The 22013-nt window shown below is 36.5% G+C and overlaps 1 long non-coding RNA gene across 16 annotated transcripts in view; it reads right to left on the reverse strand.

The window, feature by feature from the left end:
- Nucleotides 1-22013, reverse strand: part of LOC130254448 (uncharacterized) — a 235096-nt gene that overhangs the window by 97303 nt on the left and 115780 nt on the right. The window lies entirely within an intron of this gene.

Below are 22013 nucleotides of genomic sequence, written 5' to 3' on the forward strand. Positions count from 1 at the left end.
CTTGGTTTTCTGTTTGGGCTGTTTGGGGTTTTTTGATATTGTTACATCTAATTTTGCTTCCAGTACACTTTCTATATGGTAATAAAATGCTTCAGCATTGTCCATTCCTGAAAATGATTTTATGGAAGAAGGAGACAGCAAGAAGCACAATTCCTCTTGCACAATAAGTAAAACTCTCCCAATGGGTCTCTGCTCATGATAATATACTATGGGGAAAAAAAAGACTACAAACAAGTTGTATAATAAATAGCATGTGCAAAATGTACAGTATAGTAAATACACTACAGGGACTACTTACAGAGTATCTTCCACTCCATAAGCACCATCAACCATCTTCTGTGGTTTGGCACATCAAATATTTGCTATGTACTTTACCATTTTAAAAGCATTGCAAATCCTTGGCTGGACACCAAGCAAAGGCTGTACATTATATTGTCAATTGTTGCCTTGCATTTTCAATGTCTGACCTCACCTCCCTCCACAGTTCAATGTGTAGAAACACCAATAAAATACATGATGTTTATTTCCAGTGACATATATTATTAAACGGGTCTGTCACACTGACAAAGCAAAGGATTTCTCTTTAAGGAGAAGTCTCAAAGGAAATCTACCCCATTAGGAGAAAAGGACTTCAAAATTATATGTGAGAACCAATTCTGTTAAAGAACTGTTTTGCAAGTAGTGTAAGGTCCATTATCTGAAGAACAAAGTAGGAATTTCTCCTCTGCTGTAGAAGAATGGACATACAAGTGATCCTTACACATTCCTTAAATACAACACTGAGGAAAACCACACTACAGTTATTAATAAATATGTCCCTAATGTAGATACATACCCAGGTAGAGCCATCTGCACACATAAGGTAAGGAAAGAGAGAGAAGAAACTGTAGGTAGGCAAGACTGGGACATTTATCCTTGCAAGAGGCTTGACTGGGGCAGAAGATCAAATTCCAGAGCAGCTCCCAATACTAAAGAGGGATCAGTCCATCATCTCCCAGCAGGCTGAACAACCTTCAAGGGCTTTCTCACTCCTGCCTGCCTTGGGCATATCAAAAAAATTCAGCAGAGCAACACAGACACTATATCTCATCCAGGAAGGAAAAGAGGAATACTTAAAGAAATAAAAGATGTCAAATTTAAAAGAAATAAGAGAGTGGAAATACAGAAGCAAATTAGGATTCTACTTGTATATGGACTAGAAATGAGGCTACTAATAAGGTTGCAAATTGTGATATCATGCAGGTTCTGGCAGAGGGAAGAGGGATTGCCAGTTTACTGAGCAAAACCTAGATATCAGGAGTTATCCATCATGAGTAGGAACCAAAGACTGGGATGTTGTCAAGTGACTCTAACTCAGATCAGTAAAAGGAGACTAGAAAAGGTCACCCTCACTGTAGGGTGATCATGGTTCTATGATCCAATTTTTCCAATTTCTTATCAGCCCATCTGACACTGTCTTACCAGCTCTAAAAGACTTTCACTACTGGCCTGGATTAAAGCTTGAACCTGCTGCAGGAAGATTCCCTGCTAGTACAAATTAATCCTAAACTTTTTAGATTGTGCTTCTTGTTAAGTAAAATAATTTTCTGTGAATAACAAGAATGAATTTGCAGAAATTCAAGGAGGTGGTACAAAGAGTATTCATTTCTGAAAAGAAGAAATACATTCCAGATTTTATTCTGAAAAACAGTATGAGGATATCAAAACATGTACAGCATGCATAAGGATGATACAGGAACTATTATTATTGCTATTATATGTCAGTCATAATGTCACTAAAAACCTTGTGAGTTCTCATGGATTTGAGTTTGTATGGAAACCGCTTCTATTAACTACTGCATTTAAAAACTGTTGTTTAGCATATTACAGTTCTTCTTAGGTCATTGAGTTTTTTTCAGAAATACATTAAAATATAACAATAACAGCCCCCACAGTTCAGCACAAAAGTTTAGGGTTTTGTACTCTATTATTTTATTATTTGGTATATACAGAGGGCACATCTAAGCATTACATTAGCAAAGTGTTTACCTCACTATGCTGAAATGATATCAGTGAAGAATATACATGCTTTAGGGCATCTAGCTGTCTCTATTTGTACTCCATGATAACATTTAATCAGAAAGTGCATCTCTAGCAAGTGCATTTCTGGAGCATTAAGTTATCTGTGTCCTGTGTGACATAAACCCTTTCCTTAAGGTCAGCTGAAACGAAGATTCTGCCCTTCCCCTCAAATTCTATGTAGATCTGCAGAAAACACTGCATTTGTCAAAATATCTCCTCGTAGAAATGCAGCCAACTCTTTTTACAGATTGATACTTATGCAGCAAGGACTGATCCCAAATCTTGGTTTGAGTTATTTAACTCAAGGAAAGGAGCCACTCTATCACTGTTTTGTCAGAAGATTGATTACCAATGGCCACTTGCCAATGCTAAACTAATCCAGGTTCAGAATGGATTTCAAGTCCAGACATTTTTTTCAGGAGATTGTTTTCTTCCATGCCGACTTTCTGCTCCAAAACATATGTGAATGTTCAAAATTCAGAGTTGTAAGGTTAAGTTATAAATTCAGAATCTAATATTACCTGACTCTGCAATGTGTGACTGAAGCTGCAAATAAAAAATAAAAACAAAAAAATTCAAATTTTTAAAAGCTCTAATGGCTTTGGAGAAGAACCTGAAAGTCATCTCACAGCAAGTCAGACTGAACCTTAAATAACAGTCCATGTCTAATGAACATTGTCTGCTATTTCACATATGTTTTATGTATATATTTAACAGGTCTTAAGCATGTTAGAGTGACTTCCATATTCTTTTGAGAATGACTTCTTATTTCAGTCACTCAACATGTCAATAACTATTCAGAATGACTGTCAGTGGACAGAAGCCCTCAATCACTTACTAGCTTCTGTGCAGTCCTTCTGTAGGCAGTTTTCCAGAAAGGCTTTGGCTCCTCAAAAGTCTACAGTCTTAGTTAAAAAGAAGGAAATATAACCAACAACATGAGACTGCAAAAAGTAAGACAAAGAAAACTTTGAAGATGACTAGATCTGAGATCCAAAAAGACATCTGATTGTATAACAGAGGCCACAGAGTTTCATCCAGGTATTTTTGCACTGGGCCATATAATTTCTGTTTGAACAAAATATATCTTCCATAAAGGCATTTAGTCTTATTTAGAAATGTCAAGAGAGAAAGAATTCACTTCTGGGTAGTTTGTTCCAGTGGTTTACGCCAACAGTATTTCCAGAGCCTACAGAATGGAGAGATATTTTTTGCACTTATATAATTCCAGCTCTCATCTCTGCAGAAAGAAATTCATTAAAATCAACAGACCTCAGTGATCACTGATTTAAGCCAAAAACTTTAAGTTTAATTGACTGTCTTTACTTTTAATATAATCAAACTTTTTTCTCATGCCAAGAATGCCCAAGATGTTTCCTTGTTTGACACAGAGTAGGAAGAGGTGGACCAATTTCTTACACTGAACTGTTTCAATTGGAAAAGGACTGAGGATACTTTGGTGTGCAGACAGCATTGAAAATATAGATCTTCAAAAATTACTCAAAAAGATATGGTCATACATTTTTGGCAAAAAAAAACCTCATGATGAGGCAGGTACAGTTGGAAAGAAAGTCAAGCATTTGCTAAAGAACTGAATGATCTAGATGTTGAGTTTAGCATGGACCAAGGAACACAGAGGGTGGTTGCTCTCAATGCAACCTCATCCTTTTCCTCTGCTTTGGAAATGCCTTCCCACCAGCTCACTTACTCAGGTGAACTGACTTTTCATTGGCTTCAATAATTTCTTGCTACCATTGTCTTCATTCATGACGTGGTAAATATGGTCAGAGTCCCCTGAGATGTTTGCAATAAAGCTGTTGCAGTGCATGGGGTGGGTTAACCATCATTGCAGTCAGCAGTTACTGCAAGCTCTCCTGCCTCCAAAACTGCCACAGACACAGCCAGCTCCTGCCTGTCCCTCACAGCTGACCTTCAAGGAAACAAATGGAAATTGCACTGCTTTCCTGTAAAGAAGCACAGAGTAGCAGCCCTTCACATCAGCCAGATCTCCAGTACAGCTGAGAAGGGAAAGAGTTAAAGTTTGGATGGGACTTGCAGTTAAAGTTTAGTTGGGATATAAGAAAAGGAACACAGGGAAGCGCAGGTTCATGAGCAAGAATAGATGAAATGAAGAAAAAACCATGAGAGGAATTAATAAAAAATTATGTAACAGGTCATGTCATTTTCATGGAAATTCTGTGGATACTCCTGAAAAGCACCCTACTGTTCACTACAGTTCTGTTTTAGATTGTACATATAACAGGGTAACAGCCCTTTGGGGTCTTTCTGGAGCACAACACAACCCTGCTGGAAGGTGTACAATTTATGGGTTCATGAAGAAATTTAATAGAGAGACAAATATTGCAAACATAGGCTCCACCCTGTCTATCATGGAAGTAATATTATTTATCTTTTGGCACCTCATAATTCTGTTCTGCTGGGAATACATTTGGGGAAAGCAACTCTTAACACCTGAAGGGCCACTCTACTAAATGTTTCTCACCAAAAATTCACACAATCTCTTGCACAAGTTAAATTGCACTTCCCCATTCTAAGAGCAAACCTTGAAAGCTTTCATTTTAGGACTAGCCTCTGTCTATGCTTTGGCGTTAAGAGAAATAAGAGGAACAATTTGAGGTTGAACGTAAAATCAGTGCTTGAAACTCCAGAAATTTCCTTGCCATTTATCCTTTAGACACAAGATGGCAGCAAGAAATTCATTTCAAGCATTTGTTCCCAGTAGCTCAGCGTTACCTGGCAGTAACTGTTAAAGATATGGGTTTGTGGGCTTGGTTATTGTGAGAACTTGATGTACACAAACACTCGTGCCCTCACACTGCTCTCCTGACACCCATGGCCCTGAACTCTGCTGTTAGCTCTGCTCATAATGACCAAATATTTATTGTACTGCATGCACAACCAAGCACAAAAATACTAAACACAGTTGTTAAGGTGTGTCAAGCTCAGCCCTGCTAGTGGATAAAAATCAGCAGAAAACTCATTCATTAAGTCCTACTTTATTAAGTAGCCCTTTGTTCCTATTCTTTCCTAGTGTGACATTTTTCCTTTCTCATAATTTTAGCTTTCAGAATCTAGAGTCTTTAGCAGTCCTGAAAGTTTCCATCTTTTTTTTTTTTTGCTTTTTTAGGTTTCTCCAACCAGTGATGTTTTAGAACTCAGCTGATCCAAAGTACCAGCTTTAGAGCTGTTCAAGAAAGATCTTGCATATTTCTGAATATTCTGTGTCAGAAGGAGTTTCTGCCCTTTAAATTCAAATGAAAAGTGGGGCTTGCCATTACACAGGAAAATTATCTAATTTTTCCCCATTGAAAAATAAACAGTGAAAAAATTCAGATTAATCTGCAGCTCAAAAGTTCCTTAGTATTTGTGAAGCATTCACAACTTTTGTTGATAAAAGAATTTGCTCCAAGGACTCCTATGACCAAAGCAGTGCTCTAAAATTAAAGGATTTGAACAAAACTTGTCACCTACAACCTATAACAAATACAGATACTCTGTGCATCAAAGGAACACACATATAATACACACATGAATTAAATAACAAAGCAAGTTAAAGAGGACCCAGGGCACTCCCTCAGAGACTGCAATGCTCTGGAGCAGCATTCCTCATGTTGCAAGGCAGAGCTGCTCTGACATTGCTCCACCTAATGCTGAAGTAACGTGGCTGAATTTTTAAAAGCAGGAAACCCTACTAAAGGTACCCATATATACATCTGGTTTTATCCATACACCTCCTAAATTGATTAAACTGCTTGGTAGAGAAGCCACTGATTTTAATTACACAGCTCATCAATGATGTCTGTGCTATTACATATTTTTATTGTGTTTCCTTAAATCATTTTCTTCAGACTGTTAGCAATTGATTTTTTTCAAGTGTCTTGTTGAAACAGGACTGTCTGATTTGGCCTGATAATACATATTTAATCTTTTAATATCTCAAAATAAATATTCTGCTTCATAGTAGCCAGACATTGCACTTGACATTACAAGGACACACAGCTATTATATCATCTTGTTTGGGAAACATGTGATGCACAAGTATACAGAAAATTTGGCCCTTTGTTTAAACCTTGTAAGTGTTTCTTTCCCCTCAGAAATACATATCTCTCTTCCAAAAAAAACATCTCACAAGATTAATGAATATTCCCTTTGTTAAAAACTTTCATATTCTCTGGTCAAGAGGAACAATGTCCAGCTAGTAATTAATCTGCACTCTGGTTCAAGGACAGAATTATTTACTTACAAACTTGGAATGCAGGAGATTGAAAACACATTTTTATCAGGCTACTAACAATGCTGAGAGTTGAGGTGAGGTCTGAAGAACTCAAATGAAATTCTTAAAATATTTACCACAAAATATTTTTTATTATTTACCCTCTTTAGCACTGAAGTTTTCACTGAGCATCAGCATGCCTGTCTCAAACTAAATAATCCTAAAATGAGCCACAAAATTACATTAACTTTTTTGTTGGAAGTAGTCCTGATGCTCCCACAAATACTAAAAATATGTGCAGCATCTATTGTGTGCTTAGATGGAAATCAATTCTTCTTTTCTTCAGGAATATTATTTCTAGAATAACATTTTAGAGACTCTGCACTTGCTCTTTTCTATCCACAAAATTCTGAATAGGTTCTCATTTAACCTGCATCTGAATAGCTGAAGACTGAATTGCATTTTTAACTTTTCTGGATAGGAATTCCTATTTTAAGAACATTTGTTTTTATCTGCTATATACAGAGTTCCCTTCAGAAAACAAGCACTGCAGGAGCAAAAATCTCTCCCACCAATCTAATTAGAGCAAACAAACTCCCGAGGCCAAAACTTCACACCCCATTTTCTTCCTGGAAAATCTTGTCATGACCTTAAATCTTCACACCTTCTTCTGGTAAACTACAGGCAAAAAGATGGAAATAGAGATCTAATTTTTATTTGTCATCCTGGGAGACAAATCCTGGCATTTCCAGTAAATTGCTGCCCAATTTCAAGGTGAGTGAGATTTTTGATTAATCTCCTTGAGCTGTGGACCCTGAAAGGAGAAGCTCAGACCTGTTACAGGGATGCCTCTCATGGAATAACTCTCAGACAGTTTTCCACTGGCACAGCACAAAGCAGCAGGAGAAGAACCAGAGCCAAAAGGTTCAGCTGGAAGAGGAGAAAGCTGTGGCTGATCTTTCCACATTTTCACCCAGTTCTGCCCTTGGTGCAAATCCTTCCTCCACTGAAGGGGGCAGATCTGAATTGCAGCAGAATGCAGCTTAAAATTACAAATTAATCTATAAGATCAGCCAAAATAATATAAAATTAATAGTTTGTTTCCCTTCCCCTGTATTTATAAAGAAATAAACCTTGAATATGCTCAAATATTGTTCATATGTGCTTTCCACAAATGCTCAGGGAATCATATGGTACAAATACTATATATATGTGAGCTTCTGAACTGATGCACAAGTGTTCATAGAAACCATATTTTAAAATTTCATGATGAACAATGGTGCCAGCCACTCAAAAATTGATCCAATTTTGTAGCAGAAGCCATCTTCAACATGCACCAGAAATTAAACACTTAGAGTTACTTTTGAGTTTCAAATTTTTCTGAATCAATACTCCCAGGGAAATTAGCAATAACAATTTTTCTAAATTATAAAATTCATTAAATCTGAATAAGCAATAATTAAAAATATCTGCTTTGTTCTTAAAATGTAGTGAAGTGAGAATCTACATTTATCAAATAAGTTATTCATTGCAAGATGAGTCAATCTGTTCTGCCAATACATATCACACAAACAGTATCAATTACTAGAATTACGGCTTGAGAAGAAACCTTGTCTGATCTTAGCTTACAGTTTCAGCAAAATCACTTAGTCAAACACAGAACTTCAACACAAAGACTATCAGGATAATGTCACATATTAAAGAAAATAAAAGTAGCCTGAAGAAACCACTTAACCTAACAGATCTTCAAATAAAAACAAATAAGGTAACTTAAAAAATAAGTTATATGACACCAGTAAAATAATAGGCTGTTCTAGAAAGAAAAGGGTATTATAAACTTTTGAAGAAAAAGATAGTTATTAGAGAGTATAAATATTATAGGCACAATATTTTTGAATACCAATATGAAATTTTGCAAGAAAGCAGGAGTCTTTAATTTGCACTGCAGTCTGAGATTCTGTTACTTTAGAAATTATGACACAAAGAAACTTTTAATATTAGCTCCTCAAATTCTTTTGTCCTATTCTAGTTTATCTAGTGAATCAGGTTCATCAGTACAGATAACCTGAAACAGAGACTACAAAAAGCAATTTTTTTGGAAAACAGATTTCAATCAACTCAAAAAATAGTGGATATGGCAACAAAAATAATTTTTTATACTCAAGAGACATAATGACTGTTCAGAATCAAATACAAACTAAGTGGCACACACAAAAATAAAACACAGAGACCAAACAGGTATTAATTTCAGAAAATACAAGTATTTCTTACCAGGAGCTTGAAAATAAGATAATAATTGAAGAAATTCTTGAATAATTTACAAAGATTTCATTTTTTCCATCAAACTCCAGGTATTAAGAATCCTAAAGAATAGGAAATTTTCTTTCAAATGAAATAACTATATCTCAAGTTTTCACAACTGAAAAACAAGCTTTACAAAACTAAGAAAATGTTGTGGTTTTTTTTAATTAGAAACCATAATGCAATTAAGCCCAAATAATAATATATTATTGGGACAAACAAATTGATACTGTGACTGATCTGATCCATGATTTTTTAATGTCTGCTTCAACAGGTTACTTTCAACTGACTGACTTACTTTTATTTCATATCATATACCATCATAGAATCACAGAATGGTTTGAGTTAGAAGGGACCTTGAAGATCACCTGGTTCCAGCACCTTCCCCTCGACCAGGTTTCTCAAAGCCCCATCCAGCCTGGGCTGCAACACCCCCAGGGATGGGGCAGCCACAGCTCCTCTGGGCAACCTGTGCAGTGCCTCACCAGCCCCACAGCAGAGAATTTCCTCCTCATACCTAATCTAAACATCTCATATCTCAACATCTCATATCTGCTCTCTTTAGAATGTTTATTGTAATTCCCTGCTGTCCTGTTGCTCCAAGCCTTTGTAACAAGTCCCTCTGCTGTTCTCTTATAGCCCCTTTAGGTGCTGGAAGGAGCAAAAAGCTCTCCCTGGAGCCTTCTCTTCTCCAGGCTGAACATCCCCAGCTCTCTCAGCCTTTCTTCACAGCAGAGATGAAACCCTTTCCTCCAGCATGCCAGCTGCACCCCACAGCTTCATGTCATCCCCACACCTGCTGAGGGTGCCCCCAAACCCACTGACCATGTCACCAACAAAGATGTCAGACAGCACTGGTGCCATTTTCACCCCTGAGGAAGGCTATTATCATTAATAAAAGGCAGCATTTCTTAAAAGCCACTCTAGACATTGGCTTTGTTCTCACTGTAGTGCTGAAGTTCTCATAAAATCTTGAAAACATTTGAAGAAGACATAATATTGAAAAAAAAAATCACCCATCAGAGAGCATTATCTAATGGCCAAGTGTATTTGCATTTAATAATGTAACCACTGTGGAAGTATTTTGCAATGTCTCAGAAAAGCTTCATTAAAATTAACACCTGAATAAATACTATGCATTACTTTATCTGTGCTTTATTGTATTTATATTAATAGTCACATCCCATTATTCAAACTCTTACACAGTAAAGCCTTGCTCTACAAAATCACCACAAAAATTAGTAGATGTATCTATCTACATAACTAAAAAATACTCCAGCACTATTGAAGTCAATGGTTCATTATACAGAATTTTAGTGGAGCCAGGGAAAGTATTATTTATGAAAATTAGCAGTAGATATAATCCTTTATATTGAACATATTTTAATACTGCACTTTACTTGTGCAACTTTACTAAAACCATTTATTGATGCCAGGAGAGAAATACAATATGGGCTCCATTTTATCCAAGGTCACTAAATTAAATAAATAATTACAGACAAATAAAATGGACAATATAAAAAAAAAAAAAAAAATTAAACATTTTAAGCCCATCCATATTCAAAGAAAATCCAGAGGCTATTTTGATAAATATGAAAATCTAGACATTTCAATCTACATTTTAAAAATAAGTAATTCAAATGCTGGGCTTGAAGAAAAAGAAAGTAATCAGCAAAAGCATCAGATGAAAGAAATGCAATTTTAAAAAAATATTGTAAACCAGACAAAATGTTATGGGCCTAAATAAAAGAGCACAGGAAAGAGAATGTGATAGATAGGCATGTACTTTTAGAAGCAGCACACTTCATTTTGTACAAAGTGATCCCTTGGCTTGTCAGTGTGTAAGGAACAAACACCAACCAGGAGTCTTATTCACCAGAAAAGGAATTGTGTTATAGCTGAACTCAATTAACCACTGGCTGAAGAATTTCATCCAGGAATCTTAAGATGCTTAGAAACCAAATGAGTGAAATGAAACAAATGAGTGAAAAGAATAATTTTTAAATATTTTAGAAAAATTGTATTCCAGGAAAAAAAAAAATAGAAAATATAAATTTAGGGAAATTAATACTAAAAAAATATATACATTCTCTCAAAACCAATTTATCTATTAAGATAACTAGGGGAACATTACCTAGATATTATTGCTATAAATTAAGTATACAACTATATGGAAAAAAGTGATGGTCAATGTCTCATTTTCAAACTAAATTATGCTTGAGAGAGCCTCAGAACACCTGAAGTCATTAATAATTTGGAACAGGAAATAGTCCTAAAACTTGGGCAAAGACAGAAGTGGAAGAGACTGAAACAATTTGAAAGAGAAGATCCAAAGTAAGCATGATAAATTAGTGGGGAGAGGGGAATGAAATCACTTAGATGAAATTTTATGAAGTTCAAAGTTCTGCAATAAAAGAAAAACTCAAAAATACAGTATCAAAAAGGGAAGGCTGGAAAAGAAACCACTGGGTAAGTTGGATCACAGACTGAATATGAGTCAACTGTAGATGAACATTTCAAAACAGAATAATATAATTCTGTATTTATTAAAAATAAAGCTCTCCATAAAACATGGAAGGAAATTATCCACTCTGCTAATGACTGGTAAAACCTCTGCTACATCTATTTCGGTCTCTCAATTTTAAGAAAGATGTGGTAAACTGGGAAGAGTCCTAAAGAGAACAAAGAACAAGGGAAAAATTATAAAATGTGACCTATCAGGAAAAAACAGAAGACTGAAGACAGAATTATAAACATCAGACAATGTTGACTTTAAAATTTTAAAGTCATCACATATCCTGTTTCCATCAAAGGATGGCAAGAAGTAATTAGCTTCATGTGTGAGAGAAGACTTAGATTAGATGTTAGGAAAAGTCTTTATTGCAAGGAGACAGGCACTCCTAGTGTGGGTAGAAAAAGGCTGGTGGGGAAAGTAACCACAGCATTACTTTGCTCCAAAGAAAAATTTTCAGCTGAAAATGGAATAAGTAAAATGATTGCAATGAGGATAGGAGGGAGGCAGTGGCTCTCCAGCAAAGTGCCTCTTTCACTCACTGTCAGTCTGCCACATCAAATACTCATGACCAACTCCTTTCCTGCTAAAGCTGGTACAGCTGCAATGGCTTGAAGCTTTTCCTGGTCTGTATTATCAGGTGGCATCAGACCTGTCCTTTGTCTATGAAATGAAAAGTTGGAAATGCTTTTATCAAAAGACAGCTGTGGATGACTTCAGACAGTGGCCTTGCACCAGTGGTTGATTCCCTGACATCTTAACAGAGAGAGTTTCACACGAAGCTGTGCTTGTTGTTTCAGGGAGGTACCACCCTAAATTTTAAATTATCTTTTCCTCTCTGATACACCTATGGTTAGCATCTAGCCTAACCTAGAATATTCCTCCTGCTCCTCCATTGCACAGACCATTCAAATTTATGGTCAGTCCCTAACAAGCAAATACACTGGACAAGAAGATAACAGCAGCAGCAAAAGAAACTCCAAAATTCACCAAAGGAGGCATAAGGATATTAAATTTAAGCCCTGCAGTTGCAGGAGAAATATTTATTTGCCTCCATCTTGGTATTCTGGCCAAGCATATTTGTTTGGATTTGTAAATAGTCTGGTTCAAATAAGCTGTTTTTCTGAGTAGCTGATTTTAAAGTTTCCTCTTGTGAGGAAATTTTCTTGTTGTTTTGCAGATAAAAATTGAATATATTTTGAAAAGACTGTCTACATCCATGGGGGCAGAATAATATTTTGACAGAGGAAATGCCAATGTTTCTCTGCCTCATTCCTGGCCAAAGTCACTCACCAAGGTATGGGAGGTGCTGAGCAAAGGTCAGGCCTTTGGGTGCACTTTGGCTAAGTTTCTTCCTGGCTTAAGAAGGTTATTTTGGAACTATTGGCTCCAATGAATGCAGATAGTATCTGTGATTTTTTTTTTTTTTTTTTTTTTTTTTTTTTTTTTTTTTTTTTGGTGTAATCCACTTGTTTATTGCCCTTACCAACATGGAAGACCTTATTTTCAAAGAGATAGTGACTGACAATCTGACTTATGCCCATCTCTTTTTAATCTGCTCTGGGCTACAGTCACTGCTGGAGTGTTGTGAGGAGCACAGTGCAGTGCAGAATGCTGTTCAGGTGACAGCAGCTGACTGCCTCACTTCAGGATCTGCTTGGAAGTAAAGACATTATCCAATCTATGCACAGAAAGTAGTATCATAAGGTGACAGACCCTCCACACAAGAATAATTGATAAGTTTAATTTTCACACTGCTGCTTTATGCTTACCCTGCAGAGTTATAATATTGGTTTTTTCTGCTATTTCTCTGCCTCAAAGCTGGGGTGGCCCAGGTGGCACCTGGCTCCTCCTCCTTCTGCCACAGAGCAGGATCTGAGGCCCCTGGATTATAAAGCCTTACCAAGAACTCAGCTGCCTGTGTGCAGTCCCTGACCCAACCCAAACCTCCCTCTGCCCACATTTGGCCCAGCAGCTTGGAGGGGTGAGAGGGGTTTTGTCAGATGCCTCACCAGATGCTGCCAGATGTTGTCAGATGCCTTGCCAGAGCTCACCCTGCAGCTGTTGGCTGTCACAGCTCCTTCCCCTACCTATTCCCAACACAGCTACATCCCACCCTTTCTTGGAGCAGCTTCTCAGTCCCAGTCAAGGCAGAAGCTTTGTGTAACATTCAGGCACTGAAGTGCAACACAGGCACGACAGCAACAGACAGAACAGACTGACAACTTCTTCAAGACTATAAAAAAGCACTGGAGAACTGCATCAGCAAAAGGTTCAGAGATAAAATAAACACTGTAAACATAATCCAGCCTTTCATAGTGGGAGAAAGACCGAGGGAGGAGGAACAGTACAGCCTTTGCTGTTTTGACTGGCATCACTGCTTGTCTCGCTCTGACAGGTTGCCAGGTTAAGGTTTTGTTTTGAATCAGTCGTTTCCCTTTGAACAGTGGCAACTGTTACCATTGTTACCCTGTTACACTGAATATAAAACAAAATTTCCACCAGCAGCTTTCCTACCATATGTTTGTTCTAGGAGGCAGCAGGCAGCTAGGATTTGGTAGCAATCACAGTGAGGAAACATTTGCAGGACCTGTCTCAACAATTTGATTGCCTCAATCACAGTAATATCATACAGAAGGAGACTGAATTCACAAATGCTGTCCATGAGACCTAACCTAAAAAGAACAAAAACCCAACCCCCAACAGAAATCTAATAATATGAGGATTTTTTTTCTCTTTAATTGAAAGGTTACTATTTCAAGAACTATCTCTCTGAAGTGCAAAGCATACACTTGAAGAATTAGTCCTAAAGCTGTGACAATCATGTTTTAACTGCAAAATTATTTAACAGATTTTTTTGAAACACTTTTGCTTTTTCTCCACAATAAATCTAGACACATCCTGGTAAAAGCAGTTTCCCGTAGAAAAGTGATATGAGGGGTGTAAAATAGGATTACATAATGGTTTCACATTAGCACATTTCATATTAGCAATAATTTCATATTAGCACATTACCTTTAGGAGGATGTCTTTGAATATCTCCAGAAGTTATCATGATGTCCTAGTTACTTATGGAAAATATTATTATAAAATTACTCCAGTTTACTTATGATATTGGTCTTTTCTTTCAAATCATTTAGATATGAGGAAATAGATATATTAAAATCAATGTAATCTCTCTTTATAAGAACACCTTCACAGGTAAATCAGATTATCATTACAGTGCTTAGTAGTTCATTAAAGCAGTTCAGTAAATAATGAGTGCTCTCTCTTTGCCTGAATTCCCAGAATGGACAACAAATTACCAGTCATCTCTCACTCCTAAACAAATTTTCTTAAATATTTGGTAAGATAACTAGAAGTTCCTAGAAGTGGTTGAGAATAAACTACCCATATGGTCTCCTGGACTTAAAAAAAGCTGAAGTCTGATGTAATGTTACAGGCATTGGATGATAGTTTATTAATAACAGCTTGTATTTTTGAAAGAACTTAGAAGAGTTAGATTTTCAAATCCAAGTGCCCTTAAAAGGGAAATTGTTGCTAAATCCCATAGGTTCTTTTGAAATTCCAGACATCATTAAAAACTAGGAGAGGTCAAAGATACATTGTTTTGACCTTAAAAGGAATCTACTCTCAACAATTTCAGCTGCTTAATATTGAATGAAAGGTATTTTTTATGAATGAGAATGAGTGGTCTTCAGCAATCCTAGAATTTAGCCAACATTCACATTACCCTTCTTGTAGGCAAAATAAACTTCCTATACCAGAGTAGTGTAATTCATTTATTACTCTGCAAGTAGCTAGATAGCCACCTTCAACTTGTTTAACTACATTTCGTTTTCTGAACATTAACAGCAACACTTTATATGTGTGAGATTTATGTCAGGCTGAGACAATTTTTACAAGATTCAGAAACCAGAATGTGAAGAAAGGAGATCTTTTAGAAGGTAAGAGAAACAAGACAAGGATGGGGGTGCTGAGCTTTTAATGAAATATGGGTGCAGATATCATTGCAAAAATACATACACAAGGAAAAAAACCAAAAGTCTAATTAGCCAAAATTCATTGTTATGGCAATGGATTTGCCCCTGTAGGGTTTGCCTTTCTTTTTTTTAACAAGTTATTGGTCATTTCTCAGTGTAAAGTGACTTCTCTGAGCATTGAAGTTGTTGCCTTCAGTGTTTCAACTGGAGGAAATAAGCTATTAAGAAAAATTACTGTGAAAGCAGATTAAAAAATAAATTAAAACACTGTATCAGAAAGGAGCCAGTCTCCACTTCTGCAAGTGGTAAATACAAGACAGGAACTCTTTTTTCCCAGTTTACCTCCTCTCCCCTCTGCCTATTTATTTCCAAGCTCACAGAGTACATCAGGAAAAGCCCCACCGAAAAAAAATAGTAGTAGGCAAGAGAGGAACACACAGTAGATGTTAAGATATGCACAGAAAAACATGCAAGTTAAAAACACAAATTAAATTCAAGGTTTTTGAGTTGCTTTCTTTTATTTACTTGTGCTGAAGACTAACAAGATTTTCATTACATCACATTATGATCACATTATGTGTAATTAAAGTGTGTTACATTTACAGATTCTGAAAAACTGTTGTGGTGAAGCAAGTTGCTGGAAAATATGTATAAAGACATTTGGATTGAAGTGTTTTTATCCTTTCACTTAATAATGCTCAGTTAAATAAAATCTGACAGCTTCCTTATTAAAACTATGCAGGGATGTAGAACATCCTCACTCAAGGACACCTCAAATGCAAAATAAACAGAATGTAAAGAGGGCACACTCTTCTCTCTCCACAAAACATTCACATCTTTTGGCTGAAACAAAGAAGCTGCATAAAGTTAGCTGCATGTCCCTGTAATCAAGAGAAGGAATTGGAAAATAACCCTGCCAATTGAAACTGCAGGAGGCTTTTTGGCCAACGTAGTGTCAACACAGTGTCCCTTTGGCCAACCAAGGGGTTATTGAAACAAGAGGGAAAAAAAACACATGGAGTTGTCAAAAATGTCCATGAATAGATAGGGTCAAATTTTCCAAAGACAGAAGCCTTTTTCAAGCAGACAAAAGAATCAGCATGGATTACACACCTGTATTTGCCAAAGTGCCACATGAAAATGTCTGAGCATAAGTAGATGGGAACAAAGACAGAAAACAAACCAGTGAAAAATGTTCAGTCCCCATGTTTTATAATTTTTTGTCTTTTTTTCTTTGTTTTTTTTCACACAGAAAAAAGTACAAGAGGAATTTTTTGTTCTGCAGTGTAATGGATGTCAAAATTTTTAAATATAAAAAGTGAAAATCTGTGCAAATTTCATCCACAATATAAACTCTCAGGTTGCATCTGCTCTGGCAATTTGCACATAAAGAAATATAATCTCTCTGTTTAGTGATAATAGTTGCACTTTCAAATGTAAGAACAAGTTCCTGTATGAACAAACCAGTCATTAAAGACAGAGGGCAAAAAGTGATCACAAAGTGCCAGAATTTTCTATTGCAGGATTCTGTTAAAAGCTGATGACCCTATGCTAACATTTGGGGAGAAGTAGCATCTGATGGAGCCAGTAGCACTTCTCACAACAAATTAATTGGAGGGCTGACAACCGAATTGTTGAGTTTGTAGATTTGTCTGGAGACTTTACTGGATTTAGGTGATGAAACTAAACATGATTGTATTTCTTTTCAAATGTATTCTTAGATTGGTGGATCCCCTATACCCTCCCAAGCCCCTTAAATGAAACACAAAATTGTTGACTAAGTCAGAAGATACCTGGCAGACTTAATGGAATGCAGTGATGGTGTTCAGTGACATCTGCTCCACAAAGAAGCATTACCTGGCTGTGTTCAGAACAAGCCAGCTGCCCAGTCAGCTGGAATGAGCAGTCAGAGGCATCTGAAGAAATCAGAGATATGACAAATACAAAGTGCCTCCAGATCAATCAAGAAATGGCCTGTCCTGGCAAAGAGCCAGGCATCCAAACAAAAAAAGGATTTCCAATTGAAGATCATGTCTAGCACTCTAGAAGTGCTTCCATGGGGAAATTTATTTGCATCATGCAGGATGATGGAAAGGAGATTTGTCAGTGTGTACACTACATCCACAATCAGCTTTCTGAGAAGGGGCAGCCAAAAAGGCTTTGTGGCTTACATGAGATTTACATTGAATAACTCTGCTGCCAAATCAGGATTCTTGACTTTGGCCACTCTCTACAGAGGCTGTTTCTTGAACTGGAGGGAATAAATTGTTTGCATCCCTTTATGGCAAATGACCGTATTTCTACAAATATTCTAACCTCTTGCCACAGGAAAACAAAGAACCCAATCATGGTATGATTCAGGTCTGACACATACCTTAAATAAAATAATATAATAAAATAAATATACAAGGCAGCATTTGGAGAAAATGCCCAGATGAAATAGCCTCTAGCAGAGTTCCTGAGAGACTGATATTAGAAGATTCAAACTAGCATCACCATTCAGAAGAGCTTAAAGCTAATATATCCAAGGAAGAAAACTGGAAAAAAGTCATGTTCAACTCTCCAAATCCCACTTTGCTACAGAGGCAAAAGAAAATCAATTGAAAGGGTTCAGTAAAAAGAAAAAAAAAATATCAGCAGAAGCAGCAAAGAGAAAAGTATAAGCAGAGAATATAGGAGTAGTCATGGAGACAGTTCAGTTACTGAAAGGATTATAATGGATTGAGTTGAAATGGGTGAGGTAACAGAGAGACAACTTTGTTATTTGGAAACCAATGAGAGGTGGCAAGGTTACAAACCAGAGGAAGTGAAACCAATAGGGGAGGACCTGAAATTAGACAGTACAGCCATAACAAGGCTTGGTGGACTAACATTCATTACTGGAAAGAGCATATTGAAATATATGATAATCTTCTGAAAGCTAGAAATAAAATCAGGAGTAGAATACTGCCACAGTTTAATAAAAACCATTTCTGGAGAAAAAAAAAAAAAAAAAAAAAAAACACAACCAAAAAAACAAAACCTACCAAAACTCTGTAGTAACATGGATAAAGCCATAGCTTTTAAGGTCAAAATCAATTTGAATGAAGGGCTTTAAAATGAATTAGGGTCAGAAGTTTGCCATTGCCTCACATGGATCAAATCTGAACCCGGATGAGGACCTCATTAATATCTTGTCAGAAGGGAAATGGCTATCAGAAACTGTATCATTGTGTGGACACATAAGTTTATGAGACATATTGGAAAAAACATGCTACCAAATATGGTAGGACCTACTTATTCCTGAAGGTGATAGCCAACATATTTTTTCACTAAATTTACTGTGACTAATAAGTACCAAAAAAGTACAGAAAAAATGTTCTGGTCAGCTGGAAATGACAGATCCAGCAGAAGACCTGGACATAGAATTTAATCACAAGATTACAATGAGTCACCAGTGATGATAAAGCACAATGTGATACTAGCCCACAGGAAAAGCAAAGTATTTCCAATAGAAATTGGGATGTATTAATATCATTATAAAAGATAACAGTAAACTGAAAACAGTGCTCTGTGTTACATTTTGTGCAAAGATGAACTCAGACCAGAACAGGTAGAAGGAAGGTGTAGTCATCCTTGTAGGAAACTGAGAGTCTACTTTGGGAGGACAGACAAAAATGGGAGCACAGATGAAATTTGGCTGCTCTCCATGAATTGTGTTAGCATGAGGTAAGAACTGGAGGACTAACTACAGGGTTATGTGGAGGGAAATAAAGAAGCCTAAAGTAAATTAATTTAGGAAAGAAAAAAAAGAACAAGTTTCCTTACAATCAGCTGCACAAAGGTTTGAAAGAGCTTCCTGAAAAAAGTGCAGGAGCAAAAAGTAATTCACTGGCTTATGATGAAAGATAATGAGGTTAAGGATGGGATTACATGATGCAGTTCATCCCCAGTGCAGAAGACTTCTAATAATGGTCCAGTAAACCCCTTCCCCTGTTCAATATCCACATAAAATCATTAAATGTATCTCAGATGTAGATTTTCATCAATAGATACCAAGCTACCCACACACAAAAATTAATATTTGTGTAATATAGTACATAGAATCAGAGAATCATAGAATGGCTTGGGTTGGAAAAGACCTTAGAGATCCTATTCCAACCCTCCAATATACTTAATACTTAGTCCTCTACCTCGTGTACAAAGTTGTAGTGATTTGTGTAAATGTAAGACATTGTTTAATATGCTGGAATTTTTTTTTTTGCACTGTATGTAATAAGATTCATAAGACCTACACTACAGAAAATGTGGAAATATGAACCAAATCTATGTAGTACCAACTAGTATCAAATACCACTGGATATTCACAATAGAAATAACATTTTTTCAGCTTCTTTCTTTTCTTTCTTTTCTTTCTTTTCTTTCTTTTCTTTCTTTCTTTCTCTCTTTCTCTCTTTCTTTCTTTTTCTTTCTTTCTCCCACCTTCTGTTTTAAACATGAACATTAAATAAAACAAAAGGGTCACATTAAAAAGCAGAAATGAAAAATGGGTGTTAACTTAGACACATATAATTTTGGCAAAGTTTAAAAGGCAATAATACATTACATAATGTGCTTCTTTGTCCTCTGTCTCAAAGCCAAGTCCAATATCACACACAATGCTGTGTATAGGTAAAGTTTTTTCAGATATTTTGTCAAAAATGTTGCAAAGTTTAACAATGCTAAAGACTTTATTGTGTTATCTATGGTGGACCTGAGGAACAAACTGCTCCTAGCTGTCACTGAGTCAGTGGACTTGTAAAAGGAATGAATCATTTATGACCACTAATAATTTCTGTAGCTATGCAAGCTAGAACAATGAATTCAGCACCAGAATTGAATTTTTCAGGAAATGGCAGTGAGTATGGGGTCAGGAAATAATTTCTTCTTAATTTCAGCTATTCATTTTGACAGATGTGGGGATGGATATTTCAGTTTTCCTTTACTGTAGGGATAGTAGCTGTTGCTGTATGAAGACAAGAGATGAGATATGGACTGAGGCTCCAGTGCAATGTAGTTTTCTTCCCTTTCACACAGAATATAAGTCTTTCTTTATACTCTACATATAAGGACCAATTTAGCAAAGAAAGCTATGTGAAACTGACTTAACTATAAGAAATTTCAGGGTTGAGCTCTTAGAGAAACAGGGAATATTGTCTCCAAAATTCAAGAAGCTGTATGAGCTTTTCATCAGTAATGTACAAAATCATCCAAGCTACTGAAAATTCATGGCTAGTGTCAGAATCTCAGGGCCTGAGCCTGTGCCCTCCTGACCTCAGTTAAACTCAAAATTGCCATCTTGATGTAAACTTCCTCTCTAGTCTACACAAAGAATAGCTTGACCATTCCAGGTAATGAGCAGAGTTACAGAGCTTGTATGGCTCATTCAGAAAGAGTAATATGGAACTTGCACATTACATGTGTATTTCTATACCTGGTAGGCACGTGACATACACAGTTGGATAGGAGTGAAGGAGGGAGGAACAAAATATTCAGAAATTAATTACACTTTCCACTTCCAGGTATCTACACTTTTAAAGTCCACACATGAGATTTTAAATATCTGCAAACCACATCTCTCAAACCACATACAGAACCAAAACTATATTACTTAAATTCAGATTACACTTTGAAGTATGTGAAAATCTCAAAGTCTGCTAGAGGGCACATATAACTCCCTCTGAAAAATCAGGCTTTGGGCATTCAGGTTGCTTCTCAATGCACTCATCACAGAAAAGTATATTTAGAAGATAAGTCACAGGAAATATACTCAACAGCATTGTTCATGATTTCACCAGAACATGAATAGAGCAGACCTCCACTGCCAAGGATAGTTTTGGTCTATCTGCCTGTGTTGGGCTCATTGGGGAGCATTTTCCCCTGCTTTCTTTTGGCAGGACATCTAAGAAAATGTGGAGAATTACATAAAATCAGATCCACCAAAATCAAAACACATAACCTGTTTGAATAGAAACTAAGATTGTGTTTGTTATTACAGCCAGTCTTCTGTGATACAAGTCCTAATATTTTAAGACATGTGCTTGTATTGCATCAAATGATTCAAATCATTTTCAAACTTGAATCATGGGTAGATTGCTTGCAGTACAGCTGTCCATCTGGAAATTTCAGATTTTGTTTATCTATTTTCATAGGAGTTTTTTACACATCAAATACTTGGGATTGCAAAAAATGACAATTCATTTTGACTACACACTGTCTAGGTAAACACTTGTCAAATGAGGAATGCTGAAATCAAAACAGGCTTTTGTATTTGTCACTCTATCAATTGCAGACTTCCTGGATGCTGGTCCAAATTTTAGTTACTTCTTCAAAGCTGTTCAATAAGAAAAGCAGCACTCAGATAATTGTCAGTTCTGTAGTATGAAGAGGTGACTGGCATTGTATGAGTCTAACAACAATAATAATAATAATGCTACCCTGTCCAAAATACACAGAGCCACTGTTGAGGCCTCTTCACTGTTGGCCATCACACTGGGGCTGAGAACAGACCAGCCTCACTGAGAAATGATTGAAGCAAAGCCTTTGAAAAGTCATGTACTTTAGATACTGGAAAATTTAGTAGAACTGAACTAGTCCTAGCTGGAGCTGTGAGCTAGTCAGCAAACTTTAAGGCATCAATGGACACTGAGGACAAGGCATAAAAAAGAGCCAAAGAGGAATTTAAAAGCAACCAAAAGCCAGAGAGGTAGGAGGAGGTTTGAATCCCAACCTGCCTGAGCTTGGAAAGGCTTCACACGCTCCACTTTTCAGCTTGAACCCATCTGCAGTTTTCAGTGTGTTTGTCAATTTAAATTAGACCTTTAAAAAAATTATCTTACCACTAACTCTCTGAGTGTTATCTTAACAGCTGGGTAAATCATTTGCACTGAAATTCTGGCTCCTC

Source organism: Oenanthe melanoleuca, chromosome 5 (genome assembly GCF_029582105.1).
Source record: "Oenanthe melanoleuca isolate GR-GAL-2019-014 chromosome 5, OMel1.0, whole genome shotgun sequence".
NCBI classification, from domain to species: Eukaryota; Metazoa; Chordata; class Aves; order Passeriformes; family Muscicapidae; genus Oenanthe; species Oenanthe melanoleuca.